The sequence below is a fragment of the Microcaecilia unicolor genome, chromosome 1, assembly GCF_901765095.1.
Source record: "Microcaecilia unicolor chromosome 1, aMicUni1.1, whole genome shotgun sequence".
NCBI lineage: Eukaryota > Metazoa > Chordata > Amphibia > Gymnophiona > Siphonopidae > Microcaecilia > Microcaecilia unicolor.
Window position 1 is genome coordinate 696,178,064 of NC_044031.1, and position 18,992 is coordinate 696,197,055.

Genomic DNA, 18,992 nt, shown 5'->3' on the forward strand with positions numbered 1-18,992 from the left:
ACTTGCATGCCTTTTGAGACTGCAATGCTCAGAAGTGTTCTAATTGTCATGTGTTTCACTACAGGTGCAAACACTTCATCAAAATCTTCTCCATATTTTTGAAGATATCCCTTTGCGACTAATCTGGCTTTATACCTTTCCACTTTTCCTTGTGCATTCCTTTTTAACTTGAATACCCATTTGCATCCTATAGCTTTCTTGCCAGGAGGTAATTTTGTAAGAATCCAAGCATTATTTTTATGCAATGCATCAATTTCTTCTTGTGCAGCTTTACACCATTCAGTAGCTTCTTCTGCTGGCATTTTCTCAATCTCATCCCATGTTAAGGGCTCTTGAGCTTCTGCTGACTTTGTTAGGTAAGACAGTCTTGGGGGTGGAACACCTTTGTTTTCCCTGGATGAGCGTCTGACAACAGGTTGGTCTGACCTTTCCGCATCCTCTAAATCTGAGAGTCCTTCTCCAATTGATTCCCCTTCTCCAACTGTACTGTCTTCTTCAATGATCCTTTCTGTGTCTGCTTCCTCTGCCTGTTCCTCGTTAGATACAGATGAGTTGCTTTCAGACATCTGCCTTGGTATGGCATTTATATACACTGGCATGTCTATTATGGTTCTAGTTTCATATTCTGGATGATAAGGCTCATCTGGGATAATCCAGCCTTTATCAACCCTTTTGTTTTCATCAAAATATGTAACATGTCTTATGCCAACAATGCCAGTTTTCAGATTCAAAATTCTATATCCTTTGTGTCCTGGAGCATAGCCAACTAAAATGCCCCTTTCTGTTGTGGAATCCAGCTTATGCCTTCTTTGCTTTGGTACATGAGCATATGCTGTACTTCCAAATGTTCTTATGTGTGACAGGTTTGGCTTCCTACCATGCCATGTCTCATGTGGTGTGCGCTCAGCGCCTTTAGTTGGCATTCTGTTTTGTAGGTACACTGCTGTGAGAATGGCTTCCCCCCATAGTCTTTTAGGGAGATTGCTATCTGACAGCATACATCTGGTCATTTCCACAAGTGACCTAAATTTTCTCTCTGCAACAGAATTTTGCTCTGGTGTATAAGCTACTGTTGTGATATGCTGAATGCCTTCTTGTTCTAGAAATGTGCGCATGCTTTGTGAAGTGAACTCACCACCATTGTCGGTCTGAAGAACCTTTGGTTTTCTTTCAAATTTATTGCTCACCATGGCTACGTATTTCTTCAGCATGTCTGTGACTTGACTTTTTTCTTTCAGCAAATAGGCCACACAGTATCTAGAGAAATCATCCAAGAATATTAGCACAAATCTGTTATTTCCCAATGATGGGATATTAAACGGTCCACATAAGTCACTGTGTATTAAGTCCAGTACTTTATTACTCCTATTTCCTGTGTATGCAGGAAATGAGGGTCTCACACCTTTTTGAGTAACACAGTCTATGCATTTCTCCATTTTACCAGTATCTGCACTTATCTGAATGCCTGTGGCAAGTTGCTTACTGTAAAGATCCTGGATCACCTTAAAATCACGATGTCCCAGGCGGCGGTGCCAGATTTCCAGACTACATTTACCATCATTCTTCCTTACTTGCGCCAGATGTGAGGCTTCACCTGGAATGCTCAGTTTATAAACATCATTATGCATAAAAGCTTCAGCATACACTTCATCATTTTTAGAGATTGTACACTTACTGTTTTCAAAATGAATCGCAAATCCCTTCTTATCTAATGTAGATACACTAAGCATATTGCAAACTGCTTGGGGAATATACAAGACATCACTTACAGGAATTTCTTTAACTTCATTAGACACTTTGCATTTTAAGAATCCAATGCCTTTTGCTTGGATCTTAGTAGTCCCTGCGTTTGCAGTATGAAGAATTCCTTCTTCTGGACTCATTTCCTGAAAGAAATCCTTACAATTGGTTAAATGGCATGTGCTCCCCGAATCCAAAATCCAAGTACTTTCATTTGAATTATTATTTACCATAGTCAAAGATTTTTCTGCCATTAGAAAGCTCTTATGTTTATTATTGTCCTTCATACATTTCCTGGTTGGAAAATTCTTTTGTTCCATTGGCTTAGGTGAGCTAGAGGGGGTGTTTTGTGTTTCCTTACACCATTTAGATACATGTCCCTCCTTTCCACATGAATAGCAAATCAGCTTGCCCTTGGGTGGAGTTTTCCCATAGCTCCGCCTTCCTCTATTCTTTGCCAAGAAATTTGTTTCATTTCTCTCTGACTGTCTTTGAGAACACATCTCCTCAGAATCATTAATTATGCATTCCTGCCTCAGTTTTGATGCTGCCTGTTCAAAAGATTGCCCTTCAATGGCTTCATTTACAGACCTAAAAACATCAAACTTCTTTGATAGTGAGGTAAAAAGAAATGCTCTTTTCAATGCATCACACATGGGAATTCCAGAAAGTTCTAACTTTTGAAATGAAGACATAAGATGCATAATGTGATCATTACATTTACTTTTATCCCTTAATTTGGTCTCATTTAACTCTGCCAACCAAATTGGTTGCTGTTTTGCATATGTAGTTGCATACATACAGTGGTGGAAATAAGTATTTGATCCCTTGCTGATTTTGTAAGTTTGCCCACTGACAAAGACATGAGCAGCCCATAATTGAAGGGTAGGTTATTGGTAACAGTGAGAGATAGCACATCACAAATTAAATCCGGAAAATCACATTGTGGAAAGTATATGAATTTATTTGCATTCTGCAGAGGGAAATAAGTATTTGATCCCCCACCAACCAGTAAGAGATCTGGCCCCTACAGACCAGGTAGATGCTCCAAATCAACTCGTTACCTGCATGACAGACAGCTGTCGGCAATGGTCACCTGTATGAAAGACACCTGTCCACAGACTCAGTGAATCAGTCAGACTCTAACCTCTACAAAATGGCCAAGAGCAAGGAGCTGTCTAAGGATGTCAGGGACAAGATCATACACCTGCACAAGGCTGGAATGGGCTACAAAACCATCAGTAAGACGCTGGGCGAGAAGGAGACAACTGTTGGTGCCATAGTAAGAAAATGGAAGAAGTACAAAATGACTGTCAATCGACAAAGATCTGGGGCTCCACGCAAAATCTCACCTCGTAGGGTATCCTTGATCATGAGGAAGGTTAGAAATCAGCCTACAACTACAAGGGGGGAACTTGTCAATGATCTCAAGGCAGCTGGGACCACTGTCACCACGAAAACCATTGGTAACACATTACGACATAACGGATTGCAATCCTGCAGTGCCCGCAAGGTCCCCCTGCTCCGGAAGGCACATGTGACGGCCCGTCTGAAGTTTGCCAGTGAACACCTGGATGATGCCGAGAGTGATTGGGAGAAGGTGCTGTGGTCAGATGAGACAAAAATTGAGCTCTTTGGCATGAACTCAACTCGCCGTGTTTGGAGGAAGAGAAATGCTGCCTATGACCCAAAGAACACCGTCCCCACTGTCAAGCATGGAGGTGGAAATGTTATGTTTTGGGGGTGTTTCTCTGCTAAGGGCACAGGACTACTTCACCGCATCAATGGGAGAATGGATGGGGCCATGTACCGTACAATTCTGAGTGACAACCTCCTTCCCTCCGCCAGGGCCTTAAAAATGGGTCGTGGCTGGGTCTTCCAGCACGACAATGACCCAAAACATACAGCCAAGGCAACAAAGGAGTGGCTCAGGAAGAAGCACATTAGGGTCATGGAGTGGCCTAGCCAGTCACCAGACCTTAATCCCATTGAAAACTTATGGAGGGAGCTGAAGCTGCGAGTTGCCAAGCGACAGCCCAGAACTCTTAATGATTTAGAGATGATCTGCAAAGAGGAGTGGACCAAAATTCCTCCTGACATGTGTGCAAACCTCATCATCAACTACAGAAGACGTCTGACCGCTGTGCTTGCCAACAAGGGTTTTGCCACCAAGTATTAGGTCTTGTTTGCCAGAGGGATTAAATACTTATTTCCCTCTGCAGAATGCAAATAAATTCATATACTTTCCACAATGTGATTTTCCGGATTTAATTTGTGATGTGCTATCTCTCACTGTTACCAATAACCTACCCTTCAATTATGGGCTGCTCATGTCTTTGTCAGTGGGCAAACTTACAAAATCAGCAAGGGATCAAATACTTATTTCCACCACTGTAGTTCTTAGTTTATCTAAAATGTCGTTTGCTGTATCTTTTGCCTCCACTAATATGGCTTGTTTCTCTGAGAGAGCTTCCAAAAACATGCACTTCACATAATAGTTTGCATTGTCCCATTCAGCCATATTTTCAGCTGTTCTGTTTTGGTCTAAACATATACTTAATTTCTTTGCTTGAAGGAGACATCTGAATCTTAGCTCCCATTGCTGATAATTAAATTCAGTTAATTTAGGCACCTTGAGAGAGTAGAAAAATGGTGAATTTCCTCCCTCAGCCATTTCTTAGCCTTGCCTTCTGTTTGGTGTGTGGGGGGAGAGAGAGACAGACTGAATCTTTCTTTTAAAACTTTAGAGAAAAATTTGGCTTTTTCACTGCCTGGTAATATTTCTCCCTTTTTCAATTAGCAGATTTTATACACACAGCTTCAGCTTTAGAAATGTTAATTTCTTTTCTTCATCTCTCTCACATACACCCCAGAATAATTCACTGCTGAGTCACTTTAAAGTTGAAGTAACAAAACATCTGTTTACTCACAGTTTGTAGTTAGATTATATTCAGACAGGCTTATATAAACATAATACTATACATTTAGATTATCAGCTCTTTCCATGTGCTTAGATGGTAATGGATGCTCACACCATAGATCCTCAGCTTAGGAGAGACCATGAGCTCCATGTGTTGTACCTAACCCCCACAGGAAGTTGCATAGGTGTGACCTCTCTAGGAAATTCACATCAGAGGTCACAGAGTAATCACAGAGAAAAATTGGTGACAGACAATGCATGTAAAATACAATACATTATTCCAACATTCACCACTTGCCCAAGATGACTCCAAGACTTCTCAAGGAATAGTCATCCCATCAACTTTACAACTGGTCATAGAAAGAAGATATGAATTCCTACCTACTATCATAATTTCAGTTTTAGCCGTTTGACAACAACTTATTATCTTGCTTCCAGACACTAAGCCTAGTCATGTAAAGTTGCAATTTCAAATTCTCCTCCACCTCAGACTGTTCCAGAAAAAAAATTGTCATCAGCATACATCCTGTAACTCACTGCTAAATCTCGAAACACCTGCCTCAAAGATAACAACATATAAATATTAAAAACCAGGGCAGATAGGGCCAATCCTTGTGGGACCCCTTTCAAAACTGAATAGAGGAGACAGAATTCTTACTATACACCTGCATAGACCTCCCACACAGGTAAAATGGAAACCATTTAATCACCACATCCTGAATTCCCAGTCCTGGCAATTTTTCCACCATCAACTTCAAATCAACAGTATCAAACGCAGGAGGAGATATCTAATGACACCAAACAAAATACCTTCCCTCTGTCCATTTCCTTGCTGAGCTCATCCACCATTGAGAATAACAAAGTTTCCACATTATGTGCACATCTAAATCCATACTTAAAAGGGCCCAAACCCTGAACCTGTTCAACATATTCTTCCAATTGCTTTAGGACCACCTTTTCAATAACTTTCCCCACCATTGGCAACACAAAAATTGGTCTATAATTACACAATACCTGCAGATCAAGATTCAACAATGGCTTCACTGTAGCTAATTGATCTGGGAAAACTCCAATAGATAGTGCAGCATTAACAATAAACATTAAAGATGGAGCTACAGATTCAACAATTTGGCTAAGAACAATCGAAGAACAAGGGTCCGTTACAGATTTAGTTGGTTTCAAACTCCGCACAACGGAACAAGGCATGCTCAACCATATAAAAAGAAACCCAATTACTAGAAGCAACAGGGTCACTAGGACCCACTTCATTCTCTTGCTTCTTACCAAGGTTTCCCTCCATCAACTTAACCCTCTATATCAAATACTGTGCAAATTCATCAGGATTTGGACCCATATCTTGAGCACATGTGTTGCCTGTGGTCTCCGTTTTGTCCCTGATAACTACTGGGCTACACTAGTATAGCACTGTTGCATGACAATAGCATCTGTGTCTTCTGATCATACTGCAGTCATGGGGCAGGGACAGCAGAAGATCCTTTTGGTTGGAGAAGCCAAACAAACCATTCTCCAGCCTCACTCCCATGCTCTCTGGGTGCTGATGCTGTGTTGAGCAAAATATAGGTGGGGCCTTAGGGGCCCTTTTACTAAGCCATGGTAAAAGGTGGCCTGCATTAGTTTGGACGTGTGAAATTAGTGCGCTCTGGGCCATTTTGTTAATGGGGCGGTAAATGGTCATGCACTACTATTAAATGTAGCACGGGGTAATTTACTGCCTGAGCCCTTAACACCATCTATTTACTTGGCAGTAACAGCTCACGCGCTACTCCTCCGGTAATCAGACAGTGCATGTTAATGTGGCCTCAGTGCCAATTACTGCTGGGAATGCCCCCTGCAGGAGAAAAGAGAAAATTATTTTGTAGTGTGGGAAACAGCGGGGGCCCTTTTACAGAGCAGCGGTAAGCCCAACGCGGGCTTACCGCTCGCTCTTCTGGGACTACCGCTGGCCCAACGTGGCCACCAGTGGTAGTCCTGCCCCTAGCATGCACCATTTCCAGGGGAAAAAGAAAACCACTGGAAATGGCTTGCGCAGCGGTAACCGGGCATTGCCGCATGCTGCCGGTTACAGCCGGGTTAGCTTGGGAGCTCTTATTGCCACCCGAGTGAGTGGTGGTAAGGGCTTCTCATCACATGGCCACACAGTAAGAGTTCACTTACCGCATGGCTAAGTGTGTCTGGGTTTTTTTTTAACCGTTGCAGTAAAAGGGGCCCTGGCGCGCAGGAAAAATGGCCTCTGCCGCCAGTGCAGGGCCCTTTTTCCTGCAGCTTGGTAAAAGGACCACCGCATGCATTAACTTTGAAACTACCGCAGGACATCTGTGCTACCCTGGAGGTAGTGTCGATTTAGTGCGCGCTACCCATGCGTTAGCCCTACAACGGCTAAGTAAAAGGGCCCCTTAGTGTGTGGAAAAGACCCGCATAAGGGGTGCACCAAGGTCACTTATTACTACAGCTTAGTAAGAGGAGCCCCTTAATGACTGTATTTTAAGGGTCATTCAATTTATAGTTTTTGAAAACCAAAATATTTCTTCTGCCTAACTATGGAATTTATTCTTGATTTTTAATGACAGTTCTAATTATACAAGAATCTAAACAGTCTTTGAAAATTGTTTAAGGCAGAATTCTTTTGTTTTTGGAGGTTTTCACAATTTTTAAAAGGAGAAAAAAAAAGAGAACCTTGTAAAATTACTGTACATTAGCAGAGTCTCTGAGGTAGGTTTAGTGGGAAAAAGAGCTTTGTTTAAAGATCTGACTCATTTATACAGAAATAACTCCTTGGGAATGGTTTATTTCTGCACTATAAATATTTATAGCGTATGACATTTGAGATCCCATTCATGGGGTTTTCTGCAGGGAAATTTAAGGAAAAAAAATCATACTGAGCAATATTTGCCAGCTAGCATGGATTCGCTTTTTTTTGGGGGGGGGGGGGGGGGGGGGGTTAAAATTATTTTTTTTATGTTCCTGCATTCGTGTCCAGTACTGAGGGACCCATTTTCTAAAGTGCACTAAGCTCTTATGCAAACTTAGGGACCCTTTTACTAAGGCACAGTAGGCCTAACGTGAGCCTACTGCACAGTAAAAGGGCACTACCATGGGACACACTGATATTCTGCAGTACCTCTCCGCTCTCATCTCTCCCTACATTCCTCCCTGTGAACTCCGCTCACTGGAAAAATCTCTCGTCATCCTCCTTCTCCTCCACTGCTAACTCCAGGCTTCGCTCCTTTTCTCTCGCGGCACCTTATGCCTGGAATAGACTTCCTGCACCTATACGTCTAGCTCCATCTCTACCTGTTTTCAAATCTATGCTGAAAACCCACCTTTTCACTGCTGCTTTTGGCTCCTAGCCACAATTGCCCTCCCCTTGTCCCTTCCTCCCTTCTCACCCATTACTTCCCTCACCTGTAACTGTCTTGTCTGTCTGTATTATTTAGATTGTAAGCTCTTTTGAGCAGGAACTGTCTCTTTGTATCAGGTATTCAGCGCTGCTTGCGTCTGGTAGCGCTATACCAATGCTAATAATAATAATAATAAATAATAATAATAATAGCTTGGGCAGCAGCATGCACTATTCCCACAGTAAAAAAATAGTTCTTATTTTTTGCTGCAGGAGGCATGTCTGGGGGCGGAGAGTTGGCATGTCTGCGCTAATTGGGTACGTTTGGGCGCATTATCGCATGCTACCAAATTACCACCGGAGTAGAACGGAAGCCCTTACCACCTCCTAAATAGATGGCGATAAAGTCTCCAGGTGGTGCACTAATGGGGAAATTAGCACGAGGCCATTAAAACCCCCCCAACCTTGTCTATTTTTCAGCCACTCTAGAAAGTAGCCAGAGCATGTAGAAAACCCACATGCTAATCGTAGTGCTGCTTGATAAAAGGACCCCTCAGTGCGTGAGACAAGGCTTGCTACAAAACACACTAACCATAACGTATCTTATGGTGATTTGCCAGTTAGTATGCACTAATCACATGCTACTTTTTGTTGTAATCTTTTCAGGAGGAGGCATGTCATGGAAGAATTATCCAGCTAGCATGTTCGCATTAGCATGCGCTAATTGGATAATGCAGATTTAACGTGGGAGCACTTAGCATCTTCTAAATAGGAGGTGGTAAGTATTCCTGCATTAATAGTTTTGCAAGTCTCCCAAGCGAATGTAAAAATTAGTTCAGGATTTGCAAAAACAAAAAAGCCCTATTTTAAGGATGCATTGAATAGGGTTTTCTAGCCCATTTCTTAGTGCATCTTAGTAAAAGGGCCCCTGAAAGACTTATGAAACTCACTTGAAAAAGAAAAACAGTACCGTTCATGTTGAGGTCTTTAATCCAGATCTACTGGGGATCAATATTCCCTCTAAGCAGAGTGTATATGCAATTGCTCATACATTTTAGGAGCATCGCTCACAGATTTAACATGGTTGCCCACGAAAATGTTTTTTGTGCTATATATAGAAATGCATTGCTAATTCTGGTGCTCAAAAATTGTTGGTTTTTAAAACTTGTTGCTCACAAACACAAAAACATTTGCACACACCAGACCACTCCTTAAAGGAAACATTACTGGGGATGTACATTCATTAGAAAACAAAATTAAACATGCAATGAAATGGGTTGTTTCATTTTGGGTTATTTTCAAATCAAACAAAATAAAGGTTACTAAGAAAATGTATATGAGAATTTATTTGAATGACACTTATGCTGGCATGGAAAACTATCCTACTTGCTTGGATTTCTGAGGAGCCAGCAACCAGAGTGTGGGAGAGATTGATGCATGAAATAGCTGAGTGGAAACTGAAAGCTAGATGCACTAAACCTAATGAGCCAGCAACATGGTTTTTAAACCAGTTCTAGCCGGTTTAGTGAGCAAGTAGTTAAAGCAGACTTGCACAAAAGGGTTCTCTGAGCCATTTTCCTGTCACGGTAGCAGCTAATGAAAACGGACTGTGAATGATCTAAAAGCTATTATAATGAGCTAATTAGTATTATAATGTGCATGCAAGGCAATGCACAGCCGTTTTCCGACTCCATGCACAAAAGCAGTACCTACCTTTACCGTGGAAAACCTCTCATTAATGCCTAGCTGGGGCTGATGTGAGCTGTTGCTGGTACAAGGAAATTGTTCCTCCCGATGGCCATCATCTACCAGATTATATTTTGGTGTTGCTGGGCATGAGAGAGAGTTTTGCTGGGCATGAGAGCTTTTTTTTAAATGCAAGAAACATTATTTATTTATTTATTTGTGGCATTTATACCCCGCTCTTTCCCGCTCAATAGCAGGTTCAGTGTGGCTTACAAAGTATGGTACATAGTATCATAGAGATAATACAAAGTATGGTACAAAGTTTCATGGAGATAACACATTTATAAAGAGTGGGACAATAGTATGCGATGTGGGGAAAGGATTGGAGTGTGGGTATTGTTTGTGGTGTGGGTTAGGTCCGAGACTTTGTAGGGTCGTTTGGGTAGGCTTGTTTGAATAGGCACTTCTGTGGCAATTTATTGGAGACAGTAGATGGCTATTATACACACAGCTTGTCTGAGTGTATGAACCCATCTTTGGCATTGTGCAGCAGAGGGAGGGTGAGTGGGACCCTGGAAAAAGAGAGAACTTTCTCCCTTACACAGAGGTAACAAGAGAGCAAAGATCTGGGGGAGACCCAGGTCTCTGTCAATCACAGGGTGTTTAGCTGACACCAGTGACAGTTAAACATGCTCTGATTGGCAGGCACTTCTGCTTTTTTTTTTAAATGCAAGACGTGTAACAGGCACTTCTGTGGCAATTTATTGGAGGCTGTAGACAGCTATTATACACGCAGCTTATTTGCATGTATGAAGCCTTCTTTGTCATGCGCAGAGCAGCCAAGCTTAATGTTTGGCTGTTCTGCGTTTGCTCAGCTGACCGACTGGCTCCCCCCCCCCCCCCCCAGGAAGGAAATTGAAAGCAAATGAGCTAACAGCAAGCAGTTCATTTGCATGCGATTTCCTTCTTGCATGCCTGTTTTTTTAGAATCACTAACCAGCAACCGGGGATCATTAAGGGAAGGGCTTTTTCCTTGGAGTTAGTGCATCCAGGCCTGACTGCTGAGTCTACAAAGACACTCTTGAAGAAGTTTTTACGATCCCTACGGGGGCAGTTCCAGACTCAATATCCTAAAACTTTAGATAAGTATGTTGGGGTGTTGAAGGAAGGGTTTTGATTTGGTATTATAGGATGATGAGTGGGGGGAGGGGTAGGAGGGAGGGAGGATGGTGTTCACAATCAAAATACAGAATTGAGGGATGGTTCACTACTGGGTTGATTTATGTTCATTTTTCTTCGATCATTGCATCTTGGGTTTTATGATTCTTTTCTCTGAAGCTACTATGAATTGTATGCAATGTTCTGTATATTGTGCATTTTTCATTATTGCATTTAGGACTAGATTGTATTTCTATTGCTTGTTGTACCTCCTCCCTTTCTCAATAAAAAAAATATATAAAATACTCATTTCATTTTGTTTTTATTTCATATGTCATTAAAGTGTATGGGGAAATACGCACTGCATATTTACTTTTTTTTTTTAATCCACACAGCCTGGAGCCAGTGGCGGATGGGGAAAGGGGCAGGACTAACACTTTCGAAGCAAATTGTCAATGGGAAGGGAAACTAGCAGCATCTCCGTTGGTAACAGAGTCTATGAGGATTGTGCCCATAGGTGTTTTAAGCGACTTTAGCTACTGCTATATGATGCTGATAGGAAACCTTGTAATCCAAAAAGGGCAAGGAATACCTACTCCATTATCATATCAGTGTTTGGGGAATTTATCAGTGATGCTGAGAAATCATTGATAATCAAATTCCTCAAACCCTGATAGAATAGACACCAACATTGTGAACTAAAGCTTGCATATTCAACTTTAACTTATTAAAAACAATTACATAAACGCACAAATATAAAAATAAGGCTATATATGTATATCAAGCTCTACAAATAAGAAATACCCCTCCCATGTCCACACCGCTAGTAGTTATGTATGTAAATGTAAATTAGTGGCAATTAAAATCAATTAACTCCAATTATAGCCAATTATTGGTAGTTAGTGCCAATTAGGGCTAGATTCTATCCCCCTTTTTACAAACTGCACAGCAATGCTGACACAGCCCATTCACTTTGAATGGGCTGTGTCGGCATTACTGCACCGGCAGCCACTAGTGCGGCTTTGTAAAAGGAGGAGGGGTATATATGGTGTCAAAATATCAGCGCCAAAAAAGTGCTATTCTATAAATCATGCTTAAAGTTAGATGTGGTTTATAGAATAGTGCTTATGCCCGGAAATCGTGTCTAACTTTAGGTACAATGTCCAAAATCATGTCCCAAACATTAACATATTCAGCAGGAAATTTCAAAATCTATTCAGAACAGTATTCAAATCTATATAGCAAGATATTTCTCATAATCTTGTATACGCACTTATAGGGATTATCAGATCTATATGCATCTCGCAACCATCTAAACAATCTTGTTCTATCGTTATAAACGAAATGGCGCGGTGCAAATCCTCATAGAATCCCACTTTTATTTTAATATTTGTTTGCTTTTGTTCAAAAAACCCCGCGGGGGTTCCCTGACGTCTTTATGTTGCTGCCATTAAAGATAAGTTGGAATTTAAAAACATTTTTTGAACAAACGCAAACAAACAAATATTAAAATAAAAGTGGGATTCTATGAGGATTTGCACCGCGCCATTTCGTTTATAACGATAGAACAAGATTGTTCAGATGGTTGCGAGATGCATATAGATCTGATAATCCCTATAAGTGCGTATACAAGATTATGAGAAATATCTTGCTATATAGATTTGAATACTGTTCTGAATAGATTTTGAAATTTCCTGCTGAATGTGTTAATGTTTGGGACATGATTTTTGACATTGATATATAGTCTTCCATAGAAACTTGTACTCACTGTTATTAAATAATTTTACATTTTATTCATCTTTCTCTAAATAACACTTTATACAAAAACACTTCAATCACCCATATCACATACATATACTATAACCCAATGTTACTATCGTTGTTGAGACTTCTTATGAGTGACAAATCCTGCTCATATAGTTCACCTGGAACCTTAATAGTGTCTTACTCAGCATTTGTTCAGTATTGGCTTTTTCTGTATCAAAAGTCCTTCCATGTAATAAATTCTTGTCCTTGAGTGTTACAGCAGGTCTATATACTCCCAGTAAGGCAATTATTCAGCACAATAGCGACAAAAGCACTGATAGCGTCTTCAAAAAACCTTTAGACGTAATTTTCCTCCAATAGGAAGTCCCAGCAATCTCCGGTTAAAATGGCTCCTTCCAAGCCAACTTATTCTCCCCGTCAGTTCTTTAAATATCTCGGACCGAGAACCGAGATATTTAAAGAACTGACGGGGAGAATAAGTTGGCTTGGAAGGAGCCATTTTAACCGGAGATTGCTGGGACTTCCTATTGGAGGAAAATTACGTCTAAAGGTTTTTTGAAGACGCTATCAGTGCTTTTGTCGCTATTGTGCTGAATAATTGCCTTACTGGGAGTATATAGACCTGCTGTAACACTCAAGGACAAGAATTTATTACATGGAAGGACTTTTGATACAGAAAAAGCCAATACTGAACAAATGCTGAGTAAGACACTATTAAGGTTCCAGGTGAACTATATGAGCAGGATTTGTCACTCATAAGAAGTCTCAACAACGATAGTAACATTGGGTTATAGTATATGTATGTGATATGGGTGATTGAAGTGTTTTTGTATAAAGTGTTATTTAGAGAAAGATGAATAAAATGTAAAATTATTTAATAACAGTGAGTACAAGTTTCTATGGAATGTTAAAAAAACGTACTTTGTTTTAGATATAATAATTTCCCGATTTGACAGTAGTTTATTGATATATAGTCCCCACATTTTTCCTATTTTGGTGGTTTAAAAATAAAGTAACTTTAGGCACAGCCATTTTCACCAACTGAAATTTGGCATAAACGTAAGTGCCTATATTAGGCACATATCCCTGTTATTCAATAAGAATGCCTGTTAATTTTAGGAATGCCCCCATTCCACTATGACCCTCCCATTCCCATGCCCTCTTTTTCAAATCACGCGTCAAGTGAAATTTGCTTGCTAAAAAGCCAATGATTGACACTAATTAACTTGTTATTTAATTAAATTGTGTACTTAAATAGGTGTGTGCCCAACTTTGCATGCACAAGTTGTAGCTTTTTTACAAAATTAGGGGGTTAGCACCTAATTTATCAGTTAACTTACATGCACTATAATTGCATGTGCTAAGCATAAAATTGTGTGCACAAGACCATAGAATGAGGGGGACAGTAAGTGCCCCGTTACAGAATTAACCTTAGTAAGGGCAAAACTTTAACACACTTTACTAATCAGCTTTCAGATAACCTAAGCCCAGAACTGACCAATCAGATGAGATGATTTATCTTCCATATGTACACGTGTGACATCCACTGTGGAAATATTAACCCAAACGGAGGAAACTGGGTGACTGAAAACATAATATGCTAAAATCTTTGATTTTAAGCAATATGGGTCAGATTCTATATAAGGTGCCTAAAAAAAACCTGCGCCATAAACATTTCCGCCTAAGCGTATTCTATAAGTGGCGCCTAGATTTAGGCGTAGTATATAGAATACACTTAGTTGATATCCCAGTGCCTAAAACTACGTGCCTCTATTTACACCAACGAAAATGAGGTGTAAATCCTCACACGTACATTTACGAGCACTGGGCAATATTCTATAACTACGTACATAAATTTGGGAATGCCCATTTCCCCCACCCATAGCCATGCCCCTTTTGAACTGCATGCTTTACAATTTAGGCGCAGTTCATGACAGAATATGCTTAGCGAGTTGTGCACGTAAATTCTAATTATTGGCAATTAGCGATCATTATTGCTTGTTAAGTGCTATCAATGCTGATTAGCTTGTTAAAGTAATTAAGTTATGCAAGTTGTTATAGAGTACATTTGGATTTCAGGGCTGATCTCTAGGCACGCTATATAGAATCCGGCAGTATGTGTTTTATAGGCCAATTATTTCCTCCCTATGGACAGCAATTTTTCAATTTCATGCAACTGTATTTTCCTTATAATCTCTTTCTGAGAAATGCAGGATAAATAAGTGTAAAAATAAGCATTACACTGGATATTGACAGCTCCATAAATTAGTGTCTACTTTGGACAGCAATAATTCATCTTGGTCTCAGTCTAAACATTGTGCATCTCCTATACAAAGACGATTTATGTACCAGAAAAAATGAAAGCTGAATGGGACAATTCAGCCTTTTGCAATGTATAAATGCCTTCCATGTGGGAGAAATGCACCTGACGCCTTTGGTATGAATCAGGCCCTTTGTGTTTGCTCATGTGACCTTGCCAGAACCAATGAGAAAGAGCCTGTACACCTACTATGTCTTGCCACTGTGTTAGTGAAGCCCCAAGCCTTTTTGTAACTTTTAAACTGTTTTAATCATTCCAAGTATAGTTAGTGTCAAATAGAAACAACCAGCAGAGTCAGTGAACAGTTCAATACTGATTATTCAGATAGAGTTGAAAATAATTAACTGTATCAGTCATGTCAACAGTGCCTTTATAATTTATGCTTCTTTCAAAGTAGATGTCAAAACTGATGCCCAGACTTCACATAATCCTCTTCAGCTTTATTTTAGACAGCCCCATGACACCAGAACTGAACACTATTCAGCATTGGCTAAATTCCTTGTTCCACACGATAAGATCATTACTGGAGACTTGCTAGCATTCACAGTAAAAACAGATTCACTACTCTCTCAGTATAGCACATACACTATATATTTCTACCGTAAATTTGGACTTCACTAGACTTGTCAAAATGTGCTTTAATTACTGTATATGAAACATTATTTCTGAAAATATTAACAATATACTCTAAAGTTCAAATCTTAAATTGATTTATATTAAAATGAATTATTCAATGTTTTAGTAATCTTTATGATATGCTCCTTAGCGGTTTATTTTTTCCTAATGATCTTTTCTGTAGCATTTAAAGCGAATGAAGAAACAACAAATGTTTTATAAAAAGTTGTCAATTTAAGCAGCTGTTTTTGTGCCTGTTTTATTGGTGTGCATATTTTGTGTTTCACTTTGGAAAATGACTGTTCATTTTGGACGTTTTCAGTGCAAGAATGTCCTTCCCAGTGGCGTAGCCAAGGGTGGGCTTTGGGCTCAGGCCCACCCAGTAGCAGCACACCTATGATGTGGCTGACAGAGATCCCCAAGCCCCACCAGCCGAAAATTATCAACTGTACCTCCTGCATACCTTGTAAATAGCAGATCTTTGTCTGCAGCAAGCAGCGACTGATACATACTGCTCGCACTGGCCCCACAGCCTTCCCTCTGACGTATTCCCGCCTATGCGGAAACAGGAAGTTGCATCAGAGAGAAAGCTGGGGGGTCAACATGAGCAGTGTGTATTAGTTGCTGCTTGCTGCCGGTGAAAATCTGCTATTTATGCGAGGGAGGGGGATATTTGAGAGACCATATGGCATGCAGGCGAGAGAGGGCGAGACCAAATCACTTGTGGGACAAGGCGGAGTTCTTCTGCCCACCCATCTTGGGCCCAGGCCCACCCAAAGTTGGGTGTCTGGCTACGCCCCTGGTCCTTCCCACGTGTTTTCAAACAGGAAATCATGATGTTCTTCCTGTTTGAAAATGGCTGGGAGATGGACTTTTTTTTGGACATTATGAGCAGGATATCCCAATTCTGACTTGGATGTTCTTTCAAAAATGGCTCTCCACATGTATTACACATTTAGTGCCTCTTTTACCAAGCCACACTAACGGATCCCGGTGCGGTAATACCAACAAAGCCCATTTACTTTGAATGGGCTCCGTTGGCATTGCTGAGCAGGAACTATTAGCCAGCTTGATAAAAAAAGGCCCTTAGATTGGTGCCCCTACAATATAGCTTGATAAAAAAAGGCCCTTAGATTGGTGCCCCTACAATATAACTTGTGCTAAAAAAAAGCATAATGCATTCTTAAAATAATTTAACATGCACATTTTTTTTTTGGCTATTTAGTTTCCTCCTACCAAGATCTAGTGCCATGAGCCTTCATATGCAACTAACTGAGGATTCTTCTCCTGCCCATTTAAATCACTTTGAATATTAACCCCATATGTTTGTACCATAACAAGTTTTACATAAGTACATAAGTATTGCCATACTGGGACAGACCATCATCCTAGCATCCTGTTTCCAACAGTGGCCAATCCAGGTCATAAATACCTGGCAAGATCCCAAAAAAGTACAAAACATTTTATACTGCTTATCCCAGAAATAGTGGATTTTCCCCAAGTCCAATTCAATAATGGTCTATGGACTCCTCCCTCAGGAAGCCAGCCAAACCTTCTTTAAACTCTGCTAAGCTAACTGCCTTTACTACATTCTCCGGCGATGAATTCTAGGGTCCAACCACATGTTGAGTGAAGAACAATTTTCTCCGATTCGTTTTAAATTTACTACTTCGTAGCTTCATCGCATGCACCCTAGTCCTAGTATTTTTGGAAAGCATAAACAGATGCTTCACATCTACCCGTTCAACGCCACTCATTATTTTATAGACCTCTATCATATCTCCCCTTAGCCGCCTTTTCTCCAAGCTGAAGAGCCCTAGCCACTTTAACCTTTCCTCATAGAGAAGTCGTCCCATTCCCTTTATCATTTTCGTCGCCCTTCTCTGCACCTTTTCTAATTCCACTATATCTTTTTTGAGATGATGCGACCAGAATTGAACACAATATTAGAGGTGCTGTCGCACCATGGAGCAATACAAAGGCATTATAACATCCTCATTGTTGTTTTCCATTCCTTTCCTAATAATACCTAACATACTATTTGCTTTCTTAGCCGCAGCAGCACACTGAGCAGGAGGTTTCAACGTATCATCAACGACAATACCTAGATCCCTTTCTTGGTCTGTGACTCTTAACGTGGAACCTTGCATCACGTAGTTATAATTCGGGTTCCTCTTTCCCACATGCATCACTTTGCACTTGCTCACATTAAATGTCATCTGCCATTTAGACGCCCAGTCTCCCCATTTCGTAAGGTCGTCTTGTAATTTTTCACAATCCGTCCACGATTTAACGACTATGAATAATTTGTGTCATCAGCAAATTTAATTACCTCACTAGTTACTCCCATCTCTAGGTCATTTATAAATATGTTAGAAAACAGTGGACCCAGCAAAGACCCCTGGGGAACCCCACTAACTACCCTTCTCCATTGAGAATATTGACCATTTAACCCTACTCTCTGTTTTCTATCTTTTAACCAGTTTTTAATCCACAATAGAACAGTACATCCTATCCCATGACTCTCCAATTTCCTCTGGAGTCTTTCATGAGGTACTTTGTCAAACGCCTTCTGAAAATCCAGATACATAATATCAATTGGCTCACCTTTATCCACACGTTTGTTCACCCCTTCAAAGAAATGTAGTAGATTAGTGAGGCAAGATTTCCCTTCACTAAATCCATGTTGGCTTTGTCTCATTAATCCATGCTTTTGAATATGTTCTGTAATTTTGTTCTTTATATTAGTCTCTACCATTTTGCCCGGCACCGACGTCAGGCTCACCGGTCTATAATTTCCCGGATCTCCTCTGGAACCTTTTTAAAAAATCGGCGTTACATTTGCCACCTTTGAATCTTCTGGTACCATGCTCGATTTTAAGAATAACTTACATATTACTAACAATAGCTCCACAAGTTCATTTTTCAGTTCTATCAGTACTCAGGGATTAATACCATCCAGTCCAGGAGATTTGCTACTCTTCAGTTTGTAGAACTGCCCCATCCTCCAGGTTTATAGAGAATTCATTCAGTTTCTCCAACTCGTCAGCTTCGAATACCATTTCTGGCACCGGTATCTCTCCCAAATCTTCCTCGGTGAAGACCGAAGCAAAGAATTCATTTAATCTCTCCGCTACGACTTTGTCTTCTCTGATTGCCCCTTTTAATCCTCAGTCATCTAGCGGTCCAACTGATGCTTTTGCCAAAAACTTTTTACTATATGTTTTTGCCTCCAACACAATCTTTTTTTCGAAGTCCCTCTTAGCCTTCCTTATGAGCGCTTTGCATTTGACGACATTCCTTATGCTGTTTCGTATTATTTTCAGTCGGTTCCTTCTTCCATTTTCTGAAGGATTTTCTTTTCACCTCACTTTTTAACCATGCCAGCTGTCGTTTGGTCTTCCATCCTCCTTTTTTAATACGTGGAA